Source organism: Aquila chrysaetos, chromosome 16, assembly GCF_900496995.4.
Source record: "Aquila chrysaetos chrysaetos chromosome 16, bAquChr1.4, whole genome shotgun sequence".
Lineage (NCBI taxonomy): Eukaryota > Metazoa > Chordata > Aves > Accipitriformes > Accipitridae > Aquila > Aquila chrysaetos.
In genome coordinates, this window is record NC_044019.1 from 1,911,519 (window position 1) to 1,920,723 (window position 9,205).

The 9,205-nt window shown below is 54.0% G+C and overlaps 1 long non-coding RNA gene across 1 annotated transcript; it reads right to left on the reverse strand.

Moving 5' to 3' along the window:
• Positions 1-7,869: 7,869 nt before the first annotated feature.
• LOC115351855 lies at positions 7,870-8,857 on the reverse strand. The gene is made up of 2 exons (XR_003926926.1): positions 8,756-8,857; positions 7,870-8,308 (listed from the first exon to the last, which is right to left on the reverse strand). It is a non-coding gene; the product is annotated as an uncharacterized LOC115351855 (long non-coding RNA).
• Positions 8,858-9,205: the final 348 nt, after the last annotated feature.

A 9,205-nucleotide genomic window follows, 5' to 3' on the forward strand; every position in this document is an offset into this window, starting at 1 on the left:
GATGAAGCCTCGTGTTTTGGGAGCCAGGGCCGCTCTCTCCCAAGCACCAGGGCTCACACGTGCTGGGTCCTCTCGCTCACCCCTTGCAGTTAAGGATTTATGGTGCGTTGCACTGAGGATGCCTCAGCGTCCTGGGGAGATGCTGAAGTGAAATGGCCCCGTGGAGAGGAGAGCAGCTCGCTCCCCCATCTGCACAGCATGGGGTGGGGAATTGTGTAGGGCTCCTTGCTGCAGGTTCATGCCTGACTGCAATCAATATCACCTTTTAAAATTAGTCTACCTTCTCTTCTCTTTTGCACACAAACACAGTTGCTGAAATTCCTCCATTTCCATGACATTTGGGAAAAAATTCTGCCTCAGTGGAATACTTTCGTTACACTATAGACTTTATTACTTTAGGGGGAAATTAAAATGAAGTCTAAAATTAAAATGAAGGCTGAAATTAAAATTTTGTCTGTGATATTGGGAAATAAAGGTTTTTTGTCCCACCTAATCACTGCACTGCTGTATGTGCAAGCGACTGCCAAGCAGAAAGAGCAGAGCAGTCAGGACAGCTGGGGTCCACTCCCAGGGCTCCCAGTCATCCTGCTTTGAAACCGGGGGGAAACAGCTGCCAAAAGTTCGTGGGCAAAGAGCTGCGCCCCAGGTCGGACACTGGAGAGCTGGGGCAGCCGCCCAGCATGGCTGTGGGCAGCCCCAGCATGAGCACAGGGAGCTTCTGCGTTATGCTCTTGCTCCTGATTTCTAAATATCTGAACGACATCGGCAGCGATGGCCGTTGGGCTCTCAATCACCCGCAGCCTGCACAGGGAAGGGCTGCTGAACCTGAGCTGAGGAATTGACAAGGAAAGGTTGACAGACCCAATTTACACATCACCCTGCTTTTTTTTTTTGCTTAAAATAAAAAAAAAAGCAAGGTTTCTTCCCTGTTTCCCAAAAGCAAAGCCCAGGTCCCCCCTGGCCCCGTCTCGTGCCGGGCTGTGCCCGGGGGCTGCGGGGCGGCAGGAGGGCGAGGAGGGAGAAGTGAGGAGCTGCCTCTGCACCCTGCCTGTCCCAGGGGCTCTGGACTGTGACACAAAGGGACACCTTGTCAACCAGCTTGATCCCACGGCCGCATCTGTAAAATTAACGGAATCGAGCAAAGGGGAAGGGTCTTCACCCATGCTCGTGTGGTGGGAGATGGCTCCTCTATAAGTGAGCTTGCAGAGATAAAAATGACCCCCCGGGTACAGTGGACGTGTTGTGCTTCAGGACAGCAGCCAGACCTCCAGCTGCCTCGGGGACAGAAGGAAAAGGGTTTAAACAGCTAATTCAGGCTTTGCATTTGCCTCAGGCTCTCTGGGTGCAGAAGGGGTGCTGATGCAGCTCACCCTCCACCCAAAATTTCTCACAATTGCTGGTCTGTAGCCTGCTGTGCTGTGGGGTTGTGCTCTGCATCCCTCCATCCCTGCCCCAAACAACCCCTGCTCCCGCGGAGCCGCATCTGCCAGACCTACCAGGCACACCACCATCCCAGGTAACGTGTTTCTCCGCACAGATATCCTATTTCTGCTCATCTAACAATGCAGGTGTTTGGGCAGAGAACAGGAGCAGCGGCAGCAGGACCCCCGTGGACCACACGACCCCCTGGCAGCGCCGCTCCCCTGGGAGGCTGATGGCAGAGCTGGAAAGGCCAGGGCAGGACGGTGGTGCCCGGTGCCCGGCCAGGCGAAGCGAGGGGTTACCGGTGTCACACATACTCCCCGGTCCGCCGTGACAGCCCTCCGGCCATCCCTCCCTCCTGACGTCCCCGGCTGCAGAAGACGGGGCTGGATTGCCTGGAACAAACCCAGCAGCTTGCTCCTTCTCTTTCCCAGGCTATTTTTATCCTCCTCCCAATGACAGATTGAGGGCTTCAAAAACAGCCCCGTGAACTCTCTCCTGCTTCCCCGCCATGGAAATTACTGCACAGCGGTTCAAAATGGGAGAGCAATTTGCAAAACAAATAAGTCTCCGATTAGCTAACAAGCGGCAGGCTGACCTTACAGGGACCCTTTCATTAGGAGACACTTATTTCCTGATACTTCTCTATAGAGCACCGATTAACTGCATTGGGATGGAGGGAGCTACTTCATACTGTTTTAATGAATTAAATATATGCTCCTATTTGGCTCTTAATGTTAAAAAAATATTAAGTACAGTAATTGTCACATTCCCAAAGCCAGTCATCTCTTTACCTAGCAGTTCATCTCTACTTTCCCCTTCCCACCACAAAGTTTAATCTGTTAATGGGCTCCTCGTGATACAGTATTTTCCTCCATTAACACCAGCCCATCAAAGTGTCCTGCACAGGGAGCTCAGGAGCTCTCTCCTCTGGGTTTCCTCCCGCTCTCTTAAGCTCCGTCCTGGCCATTAGCTCCTGCTGGGGCTTTATCTTCTCCTCCCCTCTTTCTCCTCTTCCTTCTGCCGGCATCTGCAAACGCAGAAGCAGGAGTTGTGCCTCCACCGCCGCGGCTCAGCCAGCAACGCGGCTCCCGAGGGACGCCGGGAGGGTTTGGGGACGGGTCAGAGGGCTCAAGAGAAAACATCTTCTCCTGGGACATTCCTCAGCCTGCTCTGCTGAGGTGATACCCACCTTTGACTTTCTAGAAACACAAGCCCTCCCAGGATCTCCGAGGGGCTGGGAAAAAGAAGGGGAAAAAATAACGACAAGGAAACAGCAGAAGAAGCAAGCGACCGAACGTCCCGGCCATGCGGCTGGCTGTCCTGAAGCTCTCCCCCGCTGCCCACGGGGCTGCAAACCTCACGTGTTACGTTGATGTGCCTCTGACTGGCATGTAATTTAATTACCGCACGCTTAAAAGATTAAATCCATGATTAAAAGAATTTATATGGATTAGCACAGGATGATTTTAAATCACTGCCAGCTCACGGCAAACCAGCAATCTGCAACCCGCAGCAAAAGCACTGGCGATGCGGAGGGCTGGGCAGCAGCTCTGGCCCTGCTCCGTGTGCCGGCCGGACCCGCTGCTCCTCGGGGAGCGGGACAGCCGCGCACGGGCCCCTGCCGAGAGCCCGAGCCCCTTCCCGGTGCAGCCGGCTCTGTGCCGGCGGCAGCACGGGCACTGCCGCAGAGACGGGAGTGATTTCACCTCCCCAGCACGCTTCTCTCCCAACCCGTCATTCCATCGCGCGCATCGCTGCTTGAGAGCATTCCTGAGTCCCCAGTCATTAATTTTGGGCCGTTGTTAAGCCCCTCTGTTATTACTCTTAAGTCACTTATTAGATGTCCCTTTATGGGGGAAAGAAAGAAGCTGGATGGGAGGAAAAATAAAGCATGCAAACTGGGAAGATTTACAAAATAAACTGGTTTAAATCAAATTCACAAGTCTCCAGCTAAAGCTGTGCCCCAGAAAGTGTTACTGTTTCCCTCTCAGGGGTGAGAAGGAGAATGTGAAATTTGTTTTCCTGTGCTGGGAGGGGAAGGGAGGATCAAGGGCAGCATTTTCATCAAACTGCTTCTTCCAACACAGCTATTTACAGATCTTCATCCCTTTACCCAAGCAGCCGCCTCACCTGGCTGCCGTGCTCATCCCCAGCCCGGGCAGGGACGGAGACCGAGCAGGTCCAGGGCCAGCCCAGCGAAAGGGCTCCGTCGGCTGAAGCAAACATTTTGCAGCATCTCTGAGAAAATTCTGCTCTCCTGAACAGCGACCGGAGCGGCCACCTCGCTCTTCTCCCCTATCCCCCAAAAAACACGACAGCTGACGCTGATGGTCAGGTTTGCCCTTGCTCCTTCGGCGGCACGTGCCTCGCTCAGCTCGCGGGCTGGCCGGCAGCCGCAGCGCCGTCTCCTGCAAACCCCCGACGGCTGGCCGCGGTTTGAGGCGCCGGCCAAGGACACTCATCCAGCCATCCCCTAATAGCACGGCTGCGCGAGGGCGCTGAGAACAGCTTCCCGACCTCCAGACCTCCGTACCGCTGCTGCGTTAGGATATATGCGGGATTTTTGTTTGCAGCGTTGCAGTGCAATACCGGGCCCTGGGCAATCTGTTTGATTTGAAATATTAGTGAAGAGATTAGAAACAGTGCTCATGATTTTGTGATGCATATGGTAATTAAAGTGTTACATTGCAATTATGATGTAATTAAACTGTGGGATGCTCTTCAAGATGCAATTGCCACTCATTTGCATAACTGACGGATTTGCTTATTATCACCCTTTTAATATATGTATTAAAAAGAGCATCAAGAGCGTCGGCTGTGGAAGCTTGCAGCGGCTCTACCCAGCGCTCAGCCTTCCTCCAGCACGCTGCAGGGCCCACGCTGTCGTTCCCCGGCTCTGACTGCTGCCGATTCACCTCCCCTGGCCAGGGCTCCCCCCCGCCAGGACTCGAGAGCGGCTCCGCTGACCAGCAGCCCCCCTAAAGCCCAGCCCTTGGCAAACACCCCGGTTAGAGCAGACATACCTTCACGCACATCCATCCTCCGGCAGGCGGCGGAGCCTTGGTGCAGCATCTCGCCGGGTCCCCCCCCAGGCAGCCGCTAAGCAGCCTCTGGGTGACCTTCCCCCCCTGCACAAACCGCTGCCAAACTCTCCCATGCTCCGTAGCCACTGGGCTCCTAATTTCAGAGAAAGAGGTTTTCCCCTATTCCAGCCTCCCTAAGCCAGTTCTCCGTTATTCACCCTTTCAAGGATGCTGTTTGGGGGTCCCTATCCGGAAAGCCCCAGGAACCCACCAGACTTGACCCTGCCAAGCAATTAATGCAACTCCCTACACCCTGCTATACCCGCCAGCTGCACGCATCTGGCACGGTGCAGGCACCGAAAGGCACATGCTCTGTGTGCAACAACTATTCTCAGTCACCCAAAGACCTTTCTGGCTCTGTAGATTTCTATAGGCACTGAAAAAAAATAACTTTATAAACCAAACCTGATTTTGTCCTTTTTAAACTCATCAGAACTTCCTCAGAGGAGCTAAAATAAAAATACCCTCAGAACTGGGCTGTCTATAACCTTGTCCTGATCAGACGGCTGTGAGTGGGCGTAACGCGCGGCAGGGACGTGGGTACACGCTGGGGCAGCCTGGGAGTAACGGCTCAGGGAGAGAAATCTTCCCTGAAAGCCAAATCCTGTGTCTGGACTTTGCTTTTATCCAGAGAAGGCCATGCCTTAAAACATCCCTGACAGCTGGTAATGCCTCAACCTGACTCACTGAAGAGCGCACAAGAAAAGGAGAAAGGACTTTTCAAATGGTTCCTTTTATCTGCTGTTTTAACCTGCGCCAAGAAACACGAGATTCCTGAAAAACGTGATGTCTGGTATTCTGCAGAAATAGATCTATCAGGAAAATAATGGTGCTGCTTTGAGAGGATGACAGGTTGGGCTCTGTGAGGTGCAGGGTGTTTCATCCCCCCCTCCAGTGAGACCCCAGAGAACATGCCCAGGTTTAACGCTCCGCAGCGCAGCGGGGCACCGGGTACGGTGTTTTGGCAGCACGTGGGCAGGACACGGAGCAACTCGCACCATCGAACCTCAGCGAGACACATGGCTATACACCAGTGATCTGCCAGGCTTGCTGCTCAAAATGTTCTGCATCTTCTTAAAAATACATTTGTCTTTGCATAATTGCCTTCCCAAACGTTCTTTCCTTTCATTACAGATTCTGTTAGCCTGCCTGAAAAAAAAAAAAAAAAAGAATATTGATTTAGGCAAATAAGACTATCTCTGTTTAGACTCTGAACACGTGGTCCGGGATCGGACCCCAGGCTGCAGCAGGACCAGGTGCCGCTCAGCGCCGAGCTAACAGGGCTCTTCTGCTGCTGCAGGAAAGCAGTCGGCTTCCTCCTCACCCGAAAATGCTCTTCAGGAAAAACAGAAAGCATTTTGCTATATGCATTGGTGAAATTCCAGCTGCGCTCCTGGGGGCGTTTGCAGCAGTCAGCAAGTCTTACAAAACAGGTACAAAACGAGCACGGCCGCTCCGGTTTCGAGGCATTTTGGGGAATTGTGCTGCAGGAGAAATTTCAGCTTTGCTTTTCACCCCCTTCCGAGAAGAGCTGACCTGAAAAATCACAGCCTGGCTCACAGCCTGGCCAGGCTGGCAGGCACGGTTCTGCGGCGGCCGCCCCAGCTCGCTGCGAAGCCGGCGCTGGCTCTGCTGGAAGGCGGGGGGGGGGCCCTTGGGGTGCTCGCGCTTCGGGTGCACGTGGGGCTCTCATTCGTCTTCGGGGGAATACAATCACTGCAGGCCTAACTTGCTGAAGATTTAATACAGCTGGAGCTTAATTTCAGTTATATAAGAACTTGTCAAAGTTAGGAATGTGAAAAGATTTAGATGTATGGCTCCGCGCTTCTCTTTTTTTTATTTTTTTTTTTTCTTCCCCCTCCCTTAAAAAGCTGCCATCACGAGGCAGCAGCACTGCCCGCAGGGCACCGGTTGGGCTGCGGGGCTGGAGTCAGGACGGTCTTTCTCCAGCGCGGCAGCGAGCGACGGTGCTGTGAGGATGCCCGTTGGGTGGTTGGTACCCAGGGACCTCCTGTGCGGGATCCAGGGATGGTTTCTGGGCTCTGCTGACGGCCACGACCGCGGCGAGGGAGGAGAGTGCTGCTGCCCTTCCAAACCATGCCGCGTGGTGCAGCGGGCTCGGGAGGTGGCAGGTGATGGAGGTCTCCATCAATCAGGTCAAACACCAGCTCATCATTTGCCTGCCCCCTGTGAGCCATGATCTCCGAGAAAAAAACATTTATAGTCATTTAGAGGCAGGTAGAGGAAAGGCTTTTTTCCCTTCCCTCTAAGCTACAACAGATCTATGATAGGGCTTTTCAGACTTCAGCATCCCCATGGTAGCCAGTGTGTTAGGCCTGGAGGTGTAAATAAATGACTCCTCACCAGATTAAAAGATGTGTGTGACAGCCGAGAAGTGCTGTAGCTGAGCCACGTGCGAGGGAGCGCTGAGTATAAGCCGGGCCCGTAGACCACTGGTGCCGGGAGGGCACCCGTGGGGTTTGCTCGCCCCGGCAGAACTGCCTGGGACCCCCGTGCCCCGGGAAGGTGCTGGGAAGCTGGGCTCCTAAAACAAGCCCTGAGCAGCCTGCAGCAGTGCCCCCACGGCACCCTCCCTTTCCCCATTTATTTTGATTTAGTTGGGAAACTGTAGAAGCTTGCTAATTAAAATTGATGTCATGTTCACCAGACTCCAATTCTGCATCGAACTCCTGTTGCTTCCTTCTGCACGAGAGCAGGTCTGCCATATTTAGCCAACTTTTAAACTCATTAGCAAAAGCAGATGCTTAGATCTGCAGTCCCTAATGACTGTAAATGAGAGTATTAGTTTATTGATTGATGGCCTAATTGTCACCACCATGACCACAAGTGATAGCTTTAAGCCCAAGTGCCCTGTGCTGAAGGATACCCGCCCCGCGGGGGGAGAGGGAGAAAGGGAAAATGCTGCCGAGGCTGGGAGCGAGGCGAGCAGGACGGGCCATCCAGCAGCACCCGTGATGAGACCCACATGCAGCTTTCCAAATTATTCCAGCGTGTGAACAGTCAAGCAAAAGTTAATTAAACTCCACTTTACCCAACAGAGGTCAAAGCCTTTGAGTGTGTCATGATGCGTAACCTCTTGCAGGGTGCCTTGACTTGCCTGTGCTCTTTGCATGGTAATGAAGAGACTGCTGGGGCCTGCAAACAGCAGTGTACGCTATCCTTCCTTCTTCCCTCCTTCCTTCGCTTGTGCATGAAAATGTAGAGAAATGGAAGGAAGGGAAAGTCGGAGCTTGGTCCCTGTGCAGCCCTGCAATGGCTGGGAGACGTGCCTGGGTGACCTTCAGCCCCGCTCCTGTGCCAGCCCCGTGATGGACGGTCCACAGAGATCTCGCCAGCATGATTAACTGTGCCTCTGCTTTAATAAAAGCACCTACAACCTGGGTTTGACCCGGACGGACACAAACGCCCCTGAAATTAAGAGGTCCCGAGCGTGCACCTGAATGGCTCGTAGAGCAGGGACAGACTTAAGCCACGGGAAGACATCGATGCCCTGGGATGCTGCTGGGGAGACGAGATGCATTGCTAACAGGAGCTGGCTTTGGCCAGTGTCTTACTGGAAACAAGACCGAGAGCTGCCACGCAGACCCGCAGAGGCTGTGCAAGGCACCGGTGCCCTGCCAGGTTCGGCAGGCAGCAGCCGCGGGAGCTGCTGCACCACGTACCCGAACCCCCAAAACACTGACACGGCATCGTGTCTATCCAGCAGACTTCAGGGAAGAGAAACAGCTGTGAAGAAAGCAGTCTCTGCCTTCAGAGTTTGGTTGATGTTTCTCCAACATCTAAAAAATCAACAGAAAAAACAGATTTGCAAGAGGATTTAAGAGGCATCAAGTTGCCTGGTTACCAGATCCTGTAAGTACCCAAAAAGTAATTATAAAGCAAGAAATCTGTCTCAGCTAAGCAGGTGGACGGGAAATTGGAAATCCATTTGTGAGAGACCTTCTGCTTTCTAACAAGACAGGTTACAGCTCACCCCTGTTCGCAGCAGCCGCGCGCTCCTGCTCCCGACCCTCCCCGCCCGCACCCGCGCAGAAGGATGCCGCGTTTCCCCGCAGTGCCGGCGCCGCATCGCTCTCGCGCCACGTTCGCAGCTCTCCCCAGCCGCGGCGCCCGCTCCGCGCAATCCTCCGCTCGCGCTCCTGAGCGCAAAGCCGCGGCGGCGGCAGCCTGTTTCCAAACCAGCTCATCCTCCTCTGCAAGGTGAAGGCTCGCACAACCCGACTTACCAACTCGGTGTTTGCTCCCGAGCTTCGCCTGCTGCTAACGACCCCTCCAGATGGCTGGCGCACGCGCGTCCCTCGAGTCCCTAATTAGCTGCGTGGGCTCTGCTCTCCCCTGGCAGCCGTGCAGCTCCTGCTCTCGGGCCAGGGCTGTGTTTAGAGCTGCCCAGCAAACCTCTCCTGCACGGCGGCGAGGCTCGCTGGAGCCACTTCCCTCAACCTCCTCCCCTGCGATGTTTTGGGGTCTGGCCGATGGAGCCAGCTTGGCACCGCCACACCAATTAAAATAAAAACCTGGTGGCCCTGCCAATGAGAAACCCACTTCGAAACCTGCAGGCCTGGTATTTTCCTCTTGGGGAAAGGTTAAGAAAAATTACGAAAAATAAAAAAAATCCCCCTCTACAATCACAAGATCCAAATTCCTTTGCAAGGACTCGCTTCGAGCTCAGCAGAGCA